This window comes from Pseudonaja textilis, chromosome 3 (assembly GCF_049901715.1).
Source record: "Pseudonaja textilis isolate UNSWEBS1 chromosome 3, rPseTex1.2, whole genome shotgun sequence".
Classification (NCBI taxonomy): domain Eukaryota; kingdom Metazoa; phylum Chordata; class Lepidosauria; order Squamata; family Elapidae; genus Pseudonaja; species Pseudonaja textilis.
The window spans coordinates 193,480,120-193,502,478 of record NC_141992.1 but is presented as its reverse complement, the minus strand read 5'-3'; the positions used below and the strand labels follow the sequence as shown (position 1 = coordinate 193,502,478).

The 22,359-nt window shown below is 38.9% G+C and overlaps 1 protein-coding gene across 1 annotated transcript in view; it reads left to right on the top strand.

The window, feature by feature from the left end:
- Positions 1-1,260: 1,260 nt before the first annotated feature.
- FAM135B (family with sequence similarity 135 member B) overlaps positions 1,261-22,359 on the top strand; it is a 173,861-nt gene continuing 152,762 nt past the window's right edge. Inside the window, exon 1 of the mRNA XM_087931751.1 lies at positions 1,261-2,502. The gene's annotated coding sequence lies outside the window, so the exon portion shown is untranslated. The remainder of the gene's footprint in view (positions 2,503-22,359) is intronic.

Below are 22,359 nucleotides of genomic sequence, written 5' to 3'. Positions count from 1 at the left end.
GTTGGAAGGGACCTTGGAAGTCATCTAGTCCAACCCCTGCTCATGCAGGAAAGCCTATTTCAAATATTAGCCTCTACCTAGGATCAAACTCACAGCTTCCCGATTGTGAGGCAAGTGCTCCAACTCTAGGCCACCAGAGCTAGCATATGTTGCAGTTTTAATCTATTGGTTCTTGTCCTGCCCTCTGCAGCAATCAAGTAATGGTAGTTCAATACTCTGACAATGTCAGCAGAGGCTGACAAAAGCTTAGTAAGTATAATAAATATAATTTTAGTTCCGGAGATCGCAAAATATCTCTTTGTTCTCTTACAAGGATACCTGGAACTCGTATTTTTAGAATAGTTTTCTGTCAAACTGAATATTGTTTGTGGTTTTCAGAGAATTCAAATTCCTTCTTTATCTTCTTTTGATTCTACCTAGGATTTGGTAACAGTTTCCCATCTCCTATATTTGTTAAATGTTCTAATTTTGCTTGGGGAAATTTTTCTAATTTTTGTAAAATTTGTGTAAAAAAATAATAATAATGAAATGACCTTCTTAATTATTTGCACTGATCCAGATTCATTCAGAATCTGATCCAGAAATGATCTCTGCATTGGGAAGGCTAATCTATCTATCTATCTATCTATCTATCTATCTATCTATCTATCTAAATTATATCTATCTATCTATCTATCTATCTATATCTATCTATCATCTCTATCATCTCTAATTATAGCTATAGCTATCTATCATCTATTTATCTATCTATCTATCTATCTATCTATCTATCTATCTATCTATCTATCTATCTATCATTTATCACCTATCATCTTTCAAAAATGTGAATAACCTGCCCCTAAAAATGAGATGATATCTAATTCAGCATCCCATTCTAAGGTTAGCATGTGTTTTTTTTTAATAATCTTTGGGAGTTTTTTCCATTTCAATGATGAAAAATTTCATCCATTTTGATCATTTTTCATTTTCAAAAAACAGCTGAACAAACATTTCACTGTCTGCCCCATAATTTTTAACTCCTTTTGAATGAAATAAAAAGACAGATGGAAGATTTGACCATGCATTGTCTGCCTTACACATTCTAAGCCTGTTAGATTCTATTAAAATAGCAATTTATGAATTTATTTTAGGATAAACATTTTGTACAAAGTCCCACGGGAAAACATTTCATATGAAGTCCCATTTGTCTGCTCACAATAGAATTCCCTATGCCTACAGGCTCAAAATTTTGGGCCTGGACAATCTAGAACTGCACCTCCTGAGGTATGATCTAAGCATAGTACACAAAATTGCCTGTTACAACATCTTACCTGTTAACAACTTCTTCAGCCTCAATCACAATAATACATGGGCAAACAACTGATACAAACTCAAGGTAAACTTCTCCAAACTCAATTGCAGAAAATACAACTTCAGTAACAGAGTGGTCAACACGTGGAATGTCCTACCAGACTCCATGGTTACAGCCTCAACCCCTCACAGCTTCAACTTCAAACTGTCTACCATGGACCTCACCCCATTCTTAAGAGGTCCTTAAAGGTGGCGTACATTAGCGCACCAGCGTGCCTGCTGTCCCTATCTTACTGTCCCCATTTATCTGTATTTACTTCCTTTGTTCATGTTTATATTCATATCTATACTTGTTATCTTGTACATGTTTGGCAAACAAATAAATAAAATAAATAAAAATAAAATGTTAGTTTCTCTATTCTTTCTTAAATTTCTTTGACTACTTCCTCCATTTTTTCCTGTTTTTATGAGAATATCATTTGGATTTATAGATCTCAGGTACAACCATGAAATTGTTCACCATTGCTTTTCGTGGTTGGCTTGTTGTTGTTATTGTTGTTGTTGTGGTTTAGTCTCACTTGTGTGTTTCATCCTCTTGGATCTGCTGAATGATTCTTGGTTTTAACATGGATATTCTTTTTAGGGGACTAAATAAGCAATATATCACTTTGGCAGTTCCTAAGGTTCTTTCTGTTCCACATTTGTCCTGTTCTTCTTGGAGATACTTTCTGTCTCCATCTTCTGAGAAAGATATGGTTTTAGAAGCTTGGTCCCTGACCAAGAACTGCTGTATGGCACTACAACTATACCTGGCAATTACTTTCAGCTTGTACTGCAACAAGCTTTGGGTCCTGCCTGGAAAAGAAAGAACCAGGAGTTCTAGCAGCTGTTGCACTGTGGAGTACTGCCAAGTTCCATTACCATAGCAACAGCATCAGCACCATCCACATCCTCCTCCTGCTCCTTCTCCTCCTCCTCCTCCTCTTTAGCATCATCAGTATCAGGAAAAGCAGCAGCAGTCCTGGTAGAAGCCAGAGGCTGGTAGCATTGGCTGCATTTTTACAAACTGGCTTTGTCAGACTGCTCAGCCGCTACAACCGAGAGATGCAGCAATCACTACTCTGTCGTTTCCCGGAAGATGGACAGATAGAAAAGGAGGGAGAAAGAAAGAGATGAGAAGAGTGCACTGCAGAGAAGCCAAAGGATACCCAGGTAAATATCCCCACCTCCTCATTTCTGTTCACCAATCTCTTTCCTTTGGTTGCTTTAGGATTATTTATGTATCTTTTTGATTGCTAGTACCTTTAAAACAAATAATATTTTTCTCTATCAGCAATGCCTGCTTCCTCCCCCTTCTTCTTTCTTTCTTTCTTTCTTTTTTTTAAGAGAAGCTTCAGTTTTTCCTCCTTTATCAGCAACTGGGGGTGCGGGAGGAAATCACAAATGTTCAAAAAGCAAATAAAACAAGCTTTGTCAAATGTTGATGTAGGTTGTTGAAGGGAGATGCTACGGAAGAGACACAGTATGGTACACTGAGAAGGTGAAAAAGAGGCTGGCAGAGTTTATTCGGAATAAAAAGTGAGCAGTTGCTTAGATAAGAGGCTGACATAGCAGCAGATAATCTTCTTAAACACACACACACACACACACACACACAGAGCGGGGGGGGGGATATTGCTACACTTTGGTAGAATATCTGTCAGAGTGATTTAATTGACATTGACTCAGATCTGTTTGTGTCTCCCTGCCTGTGTGTTGTTGGTGTGTATGTAAATCCCGTATACTGTGTGCAATGCCAAAAGGTTACATATTGGGAAAATAAGAAAAAATAAAGCTTAGAGGGAATTAGAGGGTTGGGGGGAGATGAGATCATGAAAGCTCATGTTATCAAAACATTGGGTTACATAGTTGATGCCTTAGCATGCGTCAGAGTGTTGGATCACCTAACATAGTATTAGATACACAGAGAGATATCCCCTTGCTCCAAGGTTCACTTATCCTCTTCACCTCTTCTGACGTTTCAGCAATAGAAATCGATAGCAAGAGAGATTGCTTGTAATCTTCTCTCTACCAAACATGTGCACCTGACTTGAGTCAAAGGTATGTTCAGTCTAGTGTGTCTCAGAGAGTGGACAGTCTTGCGTGCCCACTGTCCAGAATCTTCAATTCAGGGATGGATTTATTTCAGGGTTGTTTTTTGGAACAGGGGACTAAAGTGGACCACAATATTATACACTTTTAAACTGGGAGTAAATCCTGGTTACAACACTCAGACTTATTTGGAGCGAGGAAGTCCACAATTTTGCACCAAATCCAGTACATCCCATACAAGTTAAAAGAAGTGCAATTAGTTGCATTTTTCACCCTAAATATAACTTGCGCATTAAGATCTACAACCATACCATCTCTTGACTGTGCTCGTATGATTGATTCAATCAATCAATCAATCAATCAGAATACAGCTGGAAGAGACCTTTGACTTCCTGCTCAACCAGAAGACTCAATACCATTCCAGACAAGTGGCTGTCCAGGCTCTTCAGTTCAGGGATGAATTCAGTTCAGATTTTTTTGGAACAGTGACTAAAGTGGACCATAATATTATGCACCTTTACATTGGGAGTGAATCCTTGTTACAACACTGGGACTTATTTGGGGTGAGCAAATCTGTGATTCTGCAGCAAATCCAGTGTGTCCAGTATAATAGTGCTCGAAAGAAGGTCTATTAGTTGCATTTTCTCCCTAAATGTAAGCTGTACATTATGATCCACGTTCACTCCATCTCTCATCAATGTTCCTATGATTCAATTGATCAATCAATTAATCAATCAGAATAGAGCTGGAAGGAACCTTGGAGGTCTTCTAGCCGAATCTCCTGCTCAACCAGGAGATCCGATACCATTTGAGACAAGTGGCTGTCCAGACTTTTCTTAAAAGCCTCCAGTGATGAAGCACTCACAACTTCTGAAGGCAAGCCATTCCACTGGCTAATTTTTCTCACTGTTAGGAAGTTTCTCCTTAATTCCAGGTTGCTTCTGTTCTCGATTAGTTTCCATCCACTGCTTCTTGTCTTGCCTTCTGGTGTGTTGGAGAATAAGTTGACCCTCTCTTCTTTGGGGTAACTGCTCAAATATCCACCAGCCAGAATTCTAGGACTTCTACACTTCTAATTTTGTTCCTGACTTGAATGGATTCTTCTTTTCTTATGGGTAAACTGCTTGATGGTTTGTATTAACAAACCTAGAGTGGGAAAGTTGAAAGGGAATTTGAGTCATCGAATTGTGCCACCTCTTAATGCAAGTATTTCAATCCAGTCTCAGCTTGAACATACTCAGTGCGGAGAACCCATAACAAGTAGCCCTTCACTAACAACCATTCATTTAGTGAATGTTCAAAATTACTACAGCACTGAAAAAAGAGACTTATGATTGGTCCTTTCACTTACAACCATCACAATATCTTTAGCCATTCAATCAAAATTCAGCAATTGGCAAGTATTTATGATGATTGCAGCATCCTGAGATCACATGATTGCTATTTGAAAGCTTTCCAGCTGACTTCCAACAAAGAAAGTCAGCAAAGGAAGCCACATTTGCTTAAAAATCATGGCAAAATAAAAGTCATAAAACTGGGCATGTTTCAATTAACCATTGCCTTCCTTAGCAATGGAAATTCTGGGCCCAATCGTAAGTTGATGATTACCTGTGTCAATGGCGAAAAAGTACGGCTCTACATTTTGGCAAGAAAAACAAAAGGCACAGGCGCAGTATATGTGGTACCTTGCTCAATAGTAGTAACTTGGAGTCTTAGTGGACAATCACTTAAATATGAGCCAGCACTGTGCTGCAGCTGCCAAAAAAGCCAACACAGTTCTAGGCCGCATAAACAAAGGGACAGAATCAAGATCATGTGAAGTGTTAATACCACCTTATAATGCCTTGGTAAGGCCACACTTGGAATAATGCATCCAGCTTTGGTCACCACATTGTAAAAAAGATGCTGAGACTCTAGAAAGGGTGCAGAGAAAAGCAACGAAGATGATTACAGGACTGGAGGCTAAAACATATAAAGAATAGTTGCTGGATCTGGGTATGTCTAGTTTGATGAAAAGAAGGACAGGGGAAGACATGATAGCAGTGTTCCCATATCTCAGGGGCTGCCACAAAGAAGTGGGAGTCAAGTTATTCTCCAAAGCACCTGAGGGTAGGACAAGAAGCAATGGGTGAAAACTAATCAAGGAGAGGAGCAACTTAGAACTAAGAAGAAATTTCCTGACAGTTAGAACAATTAATAAATGGAACAACTTGCCTCCAGAAATTGTAAGTGCTCCAACACTGGAAGTTTTTAAGAAGAGATTGGATAATCTTTTGTCTGAAATGGTGTAGGGATTTCTGCCTAGGCAGTGGCTTGGACAAGAAGACCTCCAAGGTCCTTTCCAACTCTGTTTCTATTCTATTCTATTCTATTCTATTCTATTCTATTCTATTCTATTCTATTCTATTCTATTCTATTCTATTCTATTCTATTCTATTCTACTCTACTCTACTCTACTCTACTCACCTGTACTTCCAGGTAACCTGAGTTATTTCACAATAAATTGTTAATTATACTTAAGGAGTCAAAGTTGAAAAATTCCAAAATAAGTTGGATATTACTTTTAAATTGTACCTGAAAACATAGAACTTACCAGGCCTTAAAAATCAATCAAATCCAGAGAAAAATAAGATGGAGAATATTCTGGTGTGCTTAGGAATGCACCCATTTTTTCCCATCTCTCTGTGTGCAACTGCCAGTTACAATCCTACCTTCATCATTCCTGCCAACAGAAATGGCAAGAGATATTTTTTTTTACAAATTTAGGATTATGTAGCAGATAAAAATAATGCATAATAGTAAAAAAAATAGGGGCCTGTAGGGGATTACCAGGATGAGCCTGAGGGAGAGGTCAAAGATGTTATCGGTCTCGAGTCACCTTCGTGCTGGCAAGAGATCTCAATCCAGTCCTTTGTGTTTGACTTTGACTTTTATCTACTGCCTATTTGCTTTGACCATTAATAGGTCAGATTCTGGTAGAGAGCTTAAGCTTGCAGTGCATTTTTATTCCCACTTGAACTGTTTGGATCTTCTGATTTCCCCAGCACTTGACAGGACTTGTGTTACTTTGTGTGTCTATGTGTGTTTGTAGAAATGGACTTACCCATGTGTGACTTTTAGAGAATGAAATAAATTGATAGTGTTTCATTTCTCCTGTGAGATACATTTAGGACAAAAGGGACAGTCATTATGAGTCTTGACTCTTGATGAATGTATCTCTTATTTTATGTATACTGAGAGTATTTGCACCAAGACAAATTCCTTGTGTGTGCAATCACACTTGGTCAATAAAGAATTCTATTCTATTCCATTCCATCCTATATTCTATTCTATTCTATTCTATTCTATTCACATTTTCCTCTCTGTGTGTAAGTTAGAGGGACCAGTGGTCTTCTTTAGGTCATGTACATAGCAAAAAATCAAAAGCTTCACAGGAACTATCTTCTGCTGTGAGCATTGGGAAATGATCTTTTAAACTGTGGTGGTATCTCTCAGCTCCTAGCTTCTGAAAACCAAAGATAAAGTAATCTTGACCTACTGAACTGGATTTCATGACAATGTTGATAAGCAAAGATGAATCTCTTTCTGAGTTGATAAAAACTGTTCTTGAAAATAGCAACCATGGTTGCATCTACTGTAAAAAAAAATCCTTGCACAGTTTTAGATCTGGCAGCTCTATGTGCCCAACATTAAAATGTAGAACATAGAACACCAAATAACAGAGTTGAAAGGGACTTTGGAGATCTTCTAGTCCAACACCCTACTCAAGCTGGAGACTCTACACCCTTTCAGACAAGTGGCTGACCCAGTGGTGGTATTCTACCAGTTCAGCCTGGTTCAGTTGAACTGGTAGTAAAAAATGTTACCGTTTGGCCAAACTGCTGTGCCCCCTCCCCCCCGAGCTTCGTTTTTGGCCTCCTGGGCCTCAGGGAAGCCTCCTGGAAGCAAAAATTGCCTCCAAGGAGGCTTCCCTGAGGCCCAGGAGGCCAAAAAAAAAAAAAAATGGAGCGTGGGGGTATGTGCAAAAAAAAAAAAAAAAAAAGAGAGAAGAAGCCATGCCCACCCAATCATATGGCCAAACCCACCTAGCCACATCCACAGAACCAGTAGTAAAAATATTTGCACCCCACCTCTGGTTTGTCCAATCTCTTTTTGAAAATCTCCAGTGCTAGAATACCCACAACTTTGGAAGGCAAGCCATTCTACTGATTAATTATTCTGACAATAATTAATTAATGATTAATTGTTCTAAATTTCTAGGTTTAGTTTCCATTTTTAAGAGCTAACTATGAAAAACCTATCTCCTCCTCCTCCATTCTACATGGTTTACAAGGAAATTAGCAATTTTCAACAAGTTTTACTTTTAAAAACAGGAACTAAAAGATAAAACATGAAGAATGGTTGCAGGAATTGGGTATGTCTAATTTAATGAAAAGGAGATGATAGCAGTCTTCCAATATCTCAGAGGCTGCCACTAAGAAGAGGGAGTCAAGTTATTCTCCAAAGCACCTGAGGGCAGGACAAGAAGCATTAGATGCGAAACTAATCAAGGAGAGAAGCAACCAAGAATGAAGGAGAAATTTCCTGACAGTTAGAACAATTAATCAGTGGAAAAACTTGCCTCCAGAAGTTATAGATGCTCCAACACTGGAGGTATCAAAGAATAGATTGGACAACCATTTGCCTGAGATGGTATAAGTTTTCCTGCTTGACCAGGAAGGTGGACTAGAAGATCTTCAGAGTCCCTTCTGATGTTCTTATTTTATTATTCTGACAGGCCTATAAGGAGAGGCTTTAGAATAAGCAAAACACATTCAGAAAGCCTATACTGTCACTGGAATCATTAGATAAGGCATTGCAGCAACATTTAGCCCAGTGTTATGTAGTCAGGGATAAAAAACAATATGGCTGCTTCAATTTTAGAAACACAAAACCCCACATTAACAATACCTTTTTGAAGGTGTTCATCGCTCTAAGGATTAATGAAGCAAAAGAGCTATTTAAAGATTCATCATTCTACTTAATCAATGTTTTTATGACAATTTCAAACCAAACATGGTCTTTTAAAACTCCTTTCCAAAGAGTTGAATTTATTTCTAAACATAGATACGCCAAAACCACTGTTGAACAAAAAGCAACTTTTAGGAAGGGGAACTTCCTTGTTAATGCTGTTGCTTGTCTTTGTGGTTTTTTTGGCTGATTAGTTTAGCATAATAAAATAACATTAAGAAGATAAATGGTTTCTATTGAAGGAAAAAGAAGGAATGCAAATGTGCTGTAGACCTTTGGACCTGGCCCTCTGGAAGTTGGACCCATGGACATTCCAAGGAAGGAAGGAAGGAAGGAAGGAAGGAAGGAAAGGAAGGAAGGAAGGAAGGAAGGAAGGAAGGAAGGAAGGAAGGAAGGAAGGAAAGGGGAGGGAAGACCATGTGCTGAACCATTCATGCATTTCCCTTGGATTAAGTTTAGGCAGAAGTGCCATGGGGAAGGGGAATTATTTCTTCCTAAAAAACTACCTAAAATGCAAGTGTTAAACATTCCTCTATATGTTCATGTTTCATTTGAATGGGAAGTTTTAAGGGCTTTATTGCAGAGCAAGAAATATGAACTTCAGAGGGGCGTGTTGTAAGAAGCTTTCCTTGAATTAAAAAGATCAAATCAAGTCTGAGAAGAATCTTTGATGCAGCCTTCCCCAGAAGGTGGCTTCTTACTGTCTCTAAAACAGGGAGAGGTAAAAAAACAGCCCTATGATTTTAGTGTTTTGGGAAAATGCTTTGAGCAACTATGCCGGTGTTGGAAGAAATGTCCATCTGGGTTCTGCTCCAAGGAGGGGAAAAGACACTGGAAACACAGAGGCTGTTTGGAAAGATAGTTTAATGGTAGACAGTATCACATGGCTTGGAGCTCTTGGGCGAAGAAAAAGGTCTGAGGGTCCCTGGTTTTTATTTTTCCCTCTGTTGGGATTTGAATTTGAGCTTGCATTCTGATTGGTTGTCAGACTCCCACAGGCCCATGTAGGGGCAACTCTGTAGACTGTTCTGAATCCCAGGCTTGGTTGAGCCTTGCTGGATGATGGTGATGTAATAACAGGGCTTTGGGCAGTTCCTATTATGTCTCTACCTGGAGGAGGTAGAACTTTGTTATGTAGAATAAAATGGCTCAGGCCGTAATGGCACATTGACAAAGGTGTGTGTGGGGGGGGTGGGGGGTGGGAATGAGTTTCTGCCTCTCTGAGTTTCTACTTCTTTGTTAGGGGAAATATTCTGCCTTTTTAGTATATCCTAAAATATTTCATTTTTCCAGGGGACGTGTGAGTTATAACTTCCTCCCTCTAACCCTAACCCTAACCCTAACCTCCCTCCCTTCCCTCTCCCTCTTCCTCTATCATTGTTTCTTCCCATCTTCTCAGTTGCACTAATGTGCAGGCTGAATGATTCCTGCTCAGTTTCCATCATTTCTTCAATTTTGAGCCTCAATCCCCCCCGCCCTCCAATTCAGGATAAAAAGGTATTGGAATAATTGGATCTCCATAATTGTCCCACCATTGCAAATTGCTTGGTAACTAAAAAGAAAGTTAGGATGAGATGAGAGAGAGAGAGGGAGGAAAGGGAGGGGAGAGGAGAGGAGAGGAGAGGAGAGAAATAGGATAATTTTACCAAGAGCAGCTAGCCAGGTTTCACTGAACTACAATTCCCAACATTCCTTAGCTGAGTAGAACTTCTTGAAGTTATAATTTAGAAATGTCTGGAACATGAAAGGGACTAACTCTACCCCAATTTCTTGAGTATCTTCAAAGGTTTTCTTGTTGGAAGGGTGGAATTATCTTGTGGGATTGGAAATAACTGACCTCCTTATGTGTCCTTATATCGCATAGCTTTTGAGTAACTAAGATAAGACTATTAAAGAATATGCCCATCCCTATCATACAGTGAAAGCTAAAGAGAAACGTTGCCATTCAGTTTTGGTTGCAGGAATTCTAGAATATTGAATTCTTTTTTGTTGACCATTATAGGAAACAATGCTAAATGCAATGAGGACAAAGAAGCAACGAAGGAGAACATTTGTAGCTCAGCTTTGAAATGAGGGGTCCTTGGTAGCCTCTGAGCTCACTTGTTTCTCTAGGTACCATCTAGTTAAAATTACCTCGTTAGGGCAATGAAAACTCTGCAAGAAAACTAGCAAGCTCGGAGTGCACCAAGAACCCCTGAAGAAGACAAAGTAATTCCTCCTTACAGAATAACTGAAATCTAGGTGGAGCTTTGAAACCAAAAAGAGCAACTGAACAAATCTGGAAAGAAAAAAAAAAGCTAGCTTATTTGCAAATGTTCAAAATATTGAAGTATTTACAACATGTTGTTGGTTAGGCTCAAGAACAGACATTTCCCTCAGGCTGCTTAGCAATGTTTCATGTCTGGGTTAATTTTTCCCCCCCCTGGGGTTTAAGAATTTCATTTCAAAAAGGAGGTAAGCTGGGACAAAAAAAGGAATGAATTGACAATAAAAAAAATTAATGGCATCTATCTTTATATTGCTCAGATTGCATTAACCTCAACTCGTTTGATATCTCCTCGTGTATGTGGTCTTTAAAAAAAAAAACCCTGTCAAATTCAGAATTTAAACTAATCAATGAGTTCTAGAGAAATTCAAGAGACTTCTGGTCCTTTATAATTAGGGTCCCCACCAGTAATGGGGTTCCTTTTTTTTAAACTACCGGTTCTGTGGGCGTGGCTTGGTGGGAATGGTGTGGCTTGGTGGGCATGCAGGCGAAGGATACTATTAAATCTCCATTCCCACCCCAATCCTGGGGGAAGGTTAGTGCAAAATCCCATTCCCTCCCTATCCCACTAACCTGCTTTCCAGCTTCGTTCTCCTGTGCAAGGCAACAAAAGAAGACCAAGCCGATCAGCTGGGACTTAGGAGGCAGAGAATAGATGGGGGCGGGCCAGTCAGAGGTGGGATTTGCCGGTTCTCCAAAAAGCTCAAAATTTCTGCTAACAGTTCTAACAGTAAATAGACAAGGAGAACAACTGGCTTTTGAGAAGTATGCCATGGCTCACCTTACTGGAATGCAACCAGGGAATTGCATTAACAGTGATTAGTAGATTAGCACCTACTTTGGGTAATGAAATGTCTGCATGAAAACAAGCAAGGACATGTCATTTCAACCCCGAGCTACACATATTGTCGTTTATTGAATCTTGTTAAAGCTTTGAAGAATCTTATGAGGAGACAAAACAAAACAAAAACAAAATTAAAGAAATTAAAGTTCTAAGGTATTATTTGAAGGAACTAAATATTAAGATTGGTAAAAGTAATAAGAAGGAATATAAAGTTTCCTTAGCTGATCAAGGTTAAAATAGATATGTTATCTCCAGTAACCCTGAATAGAACTTTTGCTGATCATAACCGAAATGACCACATATTAAAGATTTGTTTATAAATATGAAATGGAATATGGGATAGAGTTCATTTATTTTACGAAACTGTATTAAAAAATGTTGGTAGTTGTGGTGAAGGGGCTTAATCATTTATTTATATATTTATTTTATTTTTCTCTTTCTTTTAAATGTTCTTTTGACTTTTTTTTAGCATAGTAGAAGATAATAACATAGAAGATAATAACAAGTCTAGCATGTACTAGCCAGTAGTATATACTGTAATATATTTTTTAAAATTTATTTTTATTTTATTTTTATTTATTTATTTTTGTCAATTGCTTACAAGACAATAGGTATAAGTAAAAAACATAGTTATGAATACATGGATACATATAAGAAAAATAAAAAAAAAGAAAAGAAACAATAGGACAGGGATGGTAGGCAAATTGGTGCGCTTATGCATGCCCCCTACAGACCTCTTAGGAAAGGGGTGAGGTCAACGGTAGACAGTCTCAGGTTAAAGTTTTTGGGGTTTGGGGGAAGAAACCACAGAGTCAGGTAGAGTATTCCAGACACTGGCCATTCTGTTGCTGAAGTCATATTTCCTGCAATCAAGTTTGGTTCGATTAACCTTGAGTTTGTATCTATTACTTGCTTTTGTGTTATTATGGTTGAAGCTGAAGTATTCATTGACAGGTAGGACCTTGCAATGTATGTATACTATACTTAGATTGGACTGAAGGCGTCGTAGTTCTCGATTTTCTAGGTCTAGAATTTCTAGTCTGGTGGCATAAGGTATTCTGCAATGAGTAGAGGAGTGGAGAACTCTTCTTGTGAAATATTTCTGGACTTTCTCAGCTGTTAATATCAGATACGTAATGTGGGTTCCAGACTGATGAGCTGTATTCGAGTATTGGTCTAGCAAATGTTTTGTATGCTCTAGTTATTAGTGTAATATATACTAGCCATTCCTACAAGTACGGACCTATCTAATCAGGAAAAGCAAATTTCATTTTTTTTCCATCACAAGCACAAAATCCAGAAGCAGTTTCCCAACAAAAACAAAATTAGATATGTTCTTTTAATGGAATAAAGCAATCATTTTAACCCTGCCTGCTTTTTTCCTTGCCATGGGAAGTAATATGTATTTCTGTTTACACTTATGAATCTTTATAGACTAACATCATTTATATTAACAAAATTTGCTCTAGTCTTTCAGATTCTTTACCGTTAAAGGGGAAAACACTTTGTTCTTTCAATGTACATATTTATATTAAGTGTACTTGTGTTTTTAAACAGTATGTGTTGTGGAGCGAAGGAACAGACGAGGCTTAGACCAGAGCATGCAAGTAACAGACTTTATTCAAAGGAATAAAGGGTTGTCGCATCTGCCCGCTAACAAGGCAGACTGCAAGCGAACAATGGCTGGCTCTGATACCGCTTTATACAATTCAGTGAACAATGAGCGGCCGCTAAACAGGGACCTGGTTGGGAACCCAACAGTCTTGAAGGAAGTTACTATGTTTGCAACCAACTAATGCAAGTGTAGTTGTTGTAAAAATTGAAGGGGAGTTTCTATGCAAAAATATTTATACTCAAGGGTTGGGCAACAATAGCTGTTGGGATTGGTCTGTTAGACTCGAAGCAATCCTTCCTCCCATTCTTATTTCTCAGGCAGCTTGGTCTCTTAAGTAAATTTTGAAATTTTGTGATGTTACTTTCATTTCATGCATCATCCTTACTGCAATCGTGCAGAAAGCTGATTTTAAACATTGCCCTTAGATGCAATTTTTAGAGAATAAAATAATTCAATAGTTGGATTCCATAACCTTGCCAACTACAGCTTTTCAATGGGATTTGATTTTATTTCATGCATCCCTGGCTTATGAAAAGCTATGCCGGCAAACATATCTCAGGGAATGTATCCGTAACTGACTACAGATAGAAAAAACAGGAACAAAAATGTAGCCATGAAAGAACTAGGACATTAGGGAAAACATTCTCTTCTTTACAGTCCTGTATTATGTGTCCAATATATAGGTGTGCCTTTAAAAAGATGTGGGATCATTTAAACTTGCAGCCTTCTTATTTATAATCTGGAGCCAAGCCAATCTGAAACACATATTCCATGCCACAATATTAATCAGGTATGCTTGCTGTTCTCTGAGCTTGGTTATTTCCTTGAAGATATTTCATTACCCAAACTAGACTAGCACGGATGTTGTTACCTAGTTTGGATAATGAAACATCCGTAAGAAAACAACCCAGCTCAGAGAGCACCAAGGACCCTTCATTTCAACCCCAAGCTACAAATATTCTCCAAGACAGGAAACAATGATTAGAAACTAACCAAGGAGAGAAGCTACCTAGAACTAAGGAGAAATTTCCTAACAGTGAGAGTAATCAAACAATGGAATAGATTACCTCAGAAGTTGTGGGTACTCCATCACTGAAGGCTTTATTGGCATAGGATCTCTTGCTTGACCAGGAGGGTTGGACTAGAAGACCTCCAGGGTCCCTTCCAACTCTATTTTCTATGTCTTATGTTCCTTTATTGGTACAATATTAAAGAAACAGCTTGGCTTTCTAAAGGGAGAAATGGTTGGGGTCATGGTTTAAGCAAATACGAGTAGTTCTGACCACAGACTCTGTCCAGATAGGCAAAGGATGTGCTTAACTGGAAGTTTTAAGAAAAGATTGCCCAGTCATTTGTCTGAAATGGTATAGGATTTCCTGCCTGAACAAGGGGTTGGACTAGAAGACCTCCAAGGTCTATTCTATTCTATTCTATTCTATTCTATTCTATTCTATTCTATTCTATTCTATTCTATTCTATTCTATTCTATTCTATTCTACTCTACTCTACTCTACTCTACTCTACTCTACACTCTACTCTACTCTACTCTACTCTACTCTACTCTACTCTACTCTACTCTATTCTACTCCATTCCATTCATTCCATTCCATTCCATTCCATTCCATTCCATTCTCCCTTCCAGCTATATTCCCATTAAATTGCTTGCTGGGTTATAGGAAGTGGGCCACTCAAAAGCTCATTCCAAGGTAGGGCAGATGGGTCCAATTTAGCCTCCCAACTTTGTATAACATTTCCTGAACATAGTAATCATTCAGTCATAGTTCAATATCAAAATGACTTCTTTTGAGATCACATAGTGTTGTGGGTTTTGCAAGGATGAATGTTTCTACATTAGTTCTAACTTATCAAAGAATTGTCTGAAATGGTATAGGTTTCCTGCTTGAGCAGGGTGTTGGACTAGAAGACCTCCAAAGTCCCTTCCAACTCTGTTATTCTGACTCATCTATAGTTTCTTGACCTTTTGGCTAAGATCAGATATGCAGAATAAGATTGGATCATCTAAACTAGTTTTGCCTATACTTTAGAGTTTTAAACCCAATTGTTCTTTGCTTCTTAAACTCCCGTTAACTAGACCGTTAAACCATGGATGGGTTGAGTGTAAAACATGTCCTTATTTCCAAATTCTCCTGCCATTGACATATGTGGCTTAGCATAGAGTTTAAAACAGGTCTAATAATTGATCTCAAGGGTCGCATGAAATATCTGACCCGCCCTTTTTTTAAACTTCAATAGAAACTTCTGATGTAGAAACCATGATTTATTTCTTTTTTTCTCCAAGGAATAATGGGAGACTTTATAAGTAAAGGAGACTTTATTTCCTGATTGACAACCATCTCATCTCAAAGGTGTTTTTTCAATTGGCAACTGGACTATTTTTTTCCTCGAGGAAGAATGGTCTGCTTCTCATTCAAGAAACTTCATCGGCCAGAACTGATGTCGCTTCTTGGATGAGAAGCAAAACATCTTCTTCCTCAAGGGAAAGTGTCAACTCGTAAAATATTTCTATGGTCTTTTTTAGAGTTGCCAACTGAAAGGGAGGGGGGAAAGGGGGCTTGAAAGAGCAGTGCGGCAGCTTGGAAATCAAAAGTGCATTCCATAAATAGTTTTCAAAGATAGTAACTAGGTGACTGAAGTTTCTGCTGTGCACAATGCTAACTGGAGAGCATGATTGATGACTCTTGGCTATGGATGTGTCCCATTGGACAATATGAATTATGATATACCCAGGGGGTGGGGAAAACCAGGGTCAAGGGTGACAATGAATTATATATCTTAGAGTCAGCTACACCCAGGCAGTGCCAGATATGTTAACTCTCAATAAATCCTTTTGAAGTTTTGGAAGTTTGGCTTGAGACTCATGATTTAGTTGAGGCAACTGCCGGAATCCTGACAGAAAGAAAGAAACAGTCCAGTTTCTGTCCATATTTGAGACAACTGTGACCTGGATGACTGAGAATCTCCACAGATGCTTAGCCATCTTATTTTACAAAATAACACACTGTTGGACTCAAACAAAAATCTGAATTAATGCATCATCCCGATGCCATTGCTAGGTGCCCTATCTCTACTGACATTACTGTATCATTTAACCAAGCTGAACATGGTGTACTTCAGGATGATGGTACAGTTTTATCTGTAATTGTGAGCTCCATCACCACAGGGAGAAAATATTTGGGATACCGCTTATATGTACAGTATCTTGCTACAGCTGGCATTGTGTGAAAAGGTGCCATAGAGTTAAGATTCAAAGAAAATGTCAACCTTGGCTTGCAGCAGCTATTGAAAAATGTCAAAATTTCATTTTACGAAAGTCAAGAAACATAAATGCTAGTATAATGAGCTAGTTATATCACTGCAAACAGTTCTTGGAATGTAGGTAAAGTTCTGGCTACCACCTTTATTTTTAAAAAAAGTATATCTGAAGTAAGGGTAGAAAAGACCAGCAATAAATTAATATGAGACTAGAACAGTTCCTCAAGAAACATGGCTACAGTATTTGATATTCAGAACAAAGTGAAACAAAGTAAAGGCGTGTAGACGTCTATGAATCATGGGTAACATGGCCAGAGCAGTTTCTTTCCACATCTCACAAATGTTTGAGATTTGAGCCACCCATTGACAAGAAAATAAGATGCAGAAGGATTCAGAACAGCCTGTTTACCAATGTCGTTACTGATGCTTGATGTTTCATTACCAAACTACATAACATCATCAGTGCTTTGGTAAGACACTTTGTTTTAACCTCATGTATTTCTTCTGCTTCACATCATCTTTTATTTAAGAATGGTTTTGCATGCTAAGCCTCTGGTTAATTTCATATATCTCAGATGGAATCTATCTTTCTTTCCCATTGTATCCACATGTTAAAAGAACACACGGAGGGATCAAATTATAATTTCCTGCAACTGTAATGAAAATCATGGGGTTTTTGACACCCACATGATCCTATATTTCTATCTGTGTAGAGATGACACCCCTTCTCTTCTCTTTCCTGGATTTCTCTCTCCCATTAATGCTTAAGCTTCTCCCCCACCCATTGTTTTATTCTGGTAGATTACTTGCATTCTAATTCAACAGATCTGTAAATTAAAATATCTGCCTGCCTGCCGGCCAGCCTGCCAATCCACCCACCCATCCATCCATCCACCCACCCACCCATCCATCCATCCCTCCACCCACCCATTCACCCACCCACCCATCCATCCATCCATCCATCCATCCATCCATCCATCCATCCATCCATCCATCCATCCATCCATCCATCCAACTTGGAAGAATAATGCAAGGACAAACCATTTCAATAACATTGCTAAGAAACCTACATGAAGGTGTCCTTGAAGTCAAGGTTTACAAGGCAGCCTTTATCTCGAACAGATGGCAGCTCTTACCTGCCCTTCAAAAGCTAAGCAAGATCACGCCTGAATGAGAAATCAGGCAACATCTAGATGAAGATAGTAGTATAATACAGTATCTCTGTGTGGTTTCCTAGAGAACTACACAATCGTGTGCAAAAAAGTAACTAAGTTTTGAGCTTGGGTGTATACTTGCAGACATGTTAGCATCTGACCAAAAATATTTCCAACACAATAATCAAGCTCAAACGGCATTAAGGACTCCATAGTTCAATTTTGGGCCACAGATAGTATCATCTATTGAAGTTCATCTTGAAACTAAGATTTAATGTTTTCATTAGAGATTGTTGGGTCTCTGATGGATAAAAATATCAAGTACAACAGTGAACAGTAGACAAGGACAGCAATCAGAAATGTACAAGTGAGTTTCAGGCTTGGGATCATAAGGAAAGGGACTGAAAATTGTGTGTATGTATATGTATGTGTGTGTGTATGTGTGTGTCTGTGTCTGTATTCAAAAGCAAAGTTGAAGAGTTCCTTCAGTTCAATGAATACAACTTTCTAGAAACTGCATAGTTCTATTTACTTGTCTTGTTCACCCCCCACTTTTCTGAATGCTGAATATACCAGTTAAAATGATATATCAGCCAACTTTAAAACATATTCAGAAAAAAAAATCAACAGTAACAAGAGTTTTATAATATTTGCAACCAGCTTGGTCTTACAGGTCTTTCAGTGGTACACAATTGAATCCATCTACTCCTGCAATTGAATCCATCTACTCTCTTGGGCATCCTCTTCTTCTCTTTCCTTTCACCTTTTCCAGCATTAAAGATTTCAAATACTTGGTCAATGGAGAATAATTTGAGCCTGGTCATTTGTGCCTCAATGTAATCAATTGGTATGCTGATCAAGGAAGCTAAATTAGAAGAAACTGAGCATGGTTTTAAAATTGGAGGCAGGGATATCAATGTTTTGTGCTATGCTCAGGGGTGGGATTCTCCTGGTTTGGACCAGTTCAGGCAAACCTCTAGCTCCAACGATCAGCTGTTGAGCCAACTGGTTCTCTCCAACAATCATCCCTGTGCTCTACTGACCTATATCCTCTCAGTGGATTCATGCAGCAGAGCAGAGTGCCCCGTCTCAGCTGTGTTACTCCCCAGAAGTAACATAGAAGCTAATTTTTTAAAAAACCTGCACACATGTATGCAGCATGCATCAGGCATATGAGATTACTGAACAGGCTATGATGAAGACACCACTCAGCTAAATATGCTTGATTGTCCCAAATACATTTTTTTTCAAAAGGAAACTGGACTTTGTTTTTCCTTGAAGACAAAAGACAATTTCTTCAGTCAGAACTGAAGAAGCTTCTTGGATGAGAAAAATAAATGTCTTCAAGGAAAAACAAAACCCAGTAGCCTTTTGAAAAAGCATCATTAGGAAAAAGTAAGGAAATAGAAAAAAACACACTGATAGATCTATTCAGATACAATAGTTCTTTGTTGGCATGATTAATAAGATATTCCAATTTTAACTTTTAAATCACTGCATTATTTTATGGAATTATGAAAATAACAATGGAGGTATTCCTAAAATATGAACTATTTTTGCAACATAGGAGGGGAAACTAGAAGCCCTTGACAATAACGTCCAGCAATTTTATGTTCCTTCCTATCTCATAAGTCTTTCTGCAGTTCATTGTCAATGGAGCATTGTCCAGAATCCATCTCCAAAATTAGTAAAGAACTAATTTCCTGAAATTTAACCCAAACAAAAAGAACTTCAGATTTGTGAATTAGATTCTATCATTCTTGTCCTCTTTTTCCTCCGTGACAACTGGGTTCCTGGCTTGACTCCAAGATTCAACTTCTCTTCTACGTCGATCATGAAAATGTAGAATGAGAACACTGGATGAAATTTTTAAAATATTTTCCCACCAGTTCTAGTTATTAAAGTGCTTACCTTAGTCACAGAGAGCTGAAGAATTTCCTTCCAAATTTTCTTGGCAGCAAGCTTTTAAGTTTATTTGATTTTTGGAAGTGGTCAAGGGGTGACTGCTATTGTATCTCATTTATATTTCCATCCCTCTGACACCTCACTGATGACCTTACCAATTTTAGAAAGCTCAGTGGAAGGACTTCCACCATAATATCTTTAACTGAGACACTGTGGAAGCTACAAAAGAATGAAAGATGAGTATACTGTAATTTTCTTTTCCTGTGAAAGAAAGTTCAGATTTATCTCACCAAACTGAACAAAAGCTGGCAAAATAAAAAATAAAAAAAACTTAGTATTTTTTTTCTGCAAAGTATCAAAACACATTATATCAGCATCAGCCTTGGAAGCCATGTTTTACTTGGAAGCTTCAAAGCTGCCACATTCAGTGCCTAGGAATTTTGGAGGGGGATTTCATAGGGAGATAGAAGATTAGACACAGCAACATTCTTTTCTCAGAGTGTCAAGGACATGTTTCTCTGCACCTGGAGAGGAGTGTCTGGGGGAATGTCTCCAGTTGGGATGAACATTTGATTGGGCCATATGATGGACTGACGGGTGATGGAGATGGATCTTTGAATTCTCTTCTGGGAAGAGAAAACACAGAACTCTCAGATTCAGGTTTCCCAGATGTGCCAATATGACAACTCTAATGAAATGGAACTTTGAGCAACTGATTGTCTCAGAGTTTATTGGTACAGAGTTGGTTAGTTGGAACAATGACATTCAGAATAATAGAATAACAGAGTTGGAAAGGACCTTCAAGGTCTTCTAGTCCAACTCCCTGCTCAAGCAGGAAACCCTATACTATTTCAGACAAATGTCTGCCCAATTTTTTCTTAAAAACTTCCTGTGTTGGAGCACCCACAACTTTTGGAGGCAAATTGTTCCATTCATTAATTGTTCTAATTGTCAGGAAATTTCTCCTTAGTTCAAGATTGCTTCTCTCCTTAATTAGTTTACATATGTTGCTTCTTGTCCTGCCTTCAGGTTGTCCCCCTCTTCTTTGTGACAGCCCTTTAGATATTGGAACACTGCTATGATGTCTTTTAATGAAATTAGGCATACTCAATTCATGCAACCGTTTTTGTATGTTTTAACCTCCAGCCCCTAATCATCTTTGTTGCTCTTCTCTGCACTCTTTCTAGAATGTCAACATCTTTTTTATGCTGTGGTGTCCAAAAGTTGATGCAGTATTCCAAGTGTGATCTTACCAAGGCATTATAAAGTGGTATTAATACTGCATATGATCTTGATTCTATCCCTCTATTAATGCAGCCCAGGACTGTGTTATCCATATTTCTATTACATTTCAGATACTAAAATGTTGTCTGAATTCCCCACATCACACAAAGCCATAATGATTTAGTTCAGAATTCCTGCAGAAGCCATAGAATTTAAATTCATCTATCTTACTCAACTGTGAAGCATGAAATATCCTACTGAGATCCTGGTCAGTTTAGGATAATTATAGTGATAATTATAAATTATAGTTTATAATATTTCATTTGGTTCTGATTTCATGCAATGTGTCAAGCCAAACCAAGAAAACCACAGGATAGCTTAATGAATTAAAAGATAATTTCATAGAATTATGGATAACTGGATAACTCTAATTTTCCCATTGCCAGGAAAACATAGTTTTAGCAATGGGAATAAGTAATGAAGGATTCCAGCTACATTATTAAAACAAGCAAACAATTCTACTGGGTTTAGTTTATTCAATACTTGGGCAAATAACACGAAAGTCAAAAATTATCATTTTCAGTGATGACCGTGCTTGTAAAATGTCTTATAGCTTGTGTTATGTCCTGAGGACTCAAGGAGTTCTCACTCAGGTCCACTCACTTTACGTGGGCGTTATTCCCCCATTCCCATTGGTTGGCTCTCCCCAGCAGCCAGCTATAAAAGCAGGCTGCGGGGTCCAACCGGTTGCTGATTGCTGCGAGCCAGTTCCAGGCTTGGCAAGCACGGTCAGCCCTTTATTGTAAAATAAAGTATTGTTGCACTCATGCTCTGGTTCAGCCTCTCATTGCTCAAACAAAACACTGGCGACGAGGATGGGATGGCTACCAGAAGCACCTTGCAACCGCTGAGTCACTAGCCACCGATCCACAGCCCAGAGAGCGTCGGCTGGCGACAAGAAACGCTGATCCGCAGCCAGAGAGCGGTCAGCCAACAATACGGCGATCAAAAAGAGCAAACGCTGATCCGCAGCCAGAGAAAGCGGTCTGATTCAAAGTTAGAAGCGTCTGTAGCCGCTTGTTAGCCCGCTGCAGGGAAAGTGAAGCGCTGCGAGCCGCAGCCGCTCTGTATTGGCGCGAAATTCAAGCGGGTGTCATTTGAATTTCGGGCCAGTAGGAGACTACAACACAGCGCTGTAGGAAGTCACTAGCGCCCACTTTTGGCGCGAATCAAGACACCTCAATGGCTAGCAGCCAACGTGGTAACCCAGAGAGAGAAAGAGAGGTAGCAAAAAACCTCTCCAGAGCTGATATCACTCACGGCGCCCGTAGTCCCAGAGAGATTTTTCCGCAGGTTGCACAGCCGTTCCAGCACCATGAGTTCCAACCCAGTATTCCCGGCGTTTAAACCAGACAAAGAGAAGTGGGAGTCGTATAAGAACCGCTTCAATCATTACATCGATGCGGTCGGCTTGGCGGATGCGGGAGAGCATCGGAAAAATCCTATTTCCTAATCTACTGCGGAGCCACCGTTTACGATACCGCCCAGCCTTTTCGTAGCGCCCGAGAGAATTGAAAAAGCGTTCCGTGGTCCGAGTTGCTTGAGGTCCTCACTAACCACTACGCTCCCAGGCCTTCACAAATCGCCAGGAGGTTCACGTTCCGTATGAGGAAGCAATCAAGTAAGG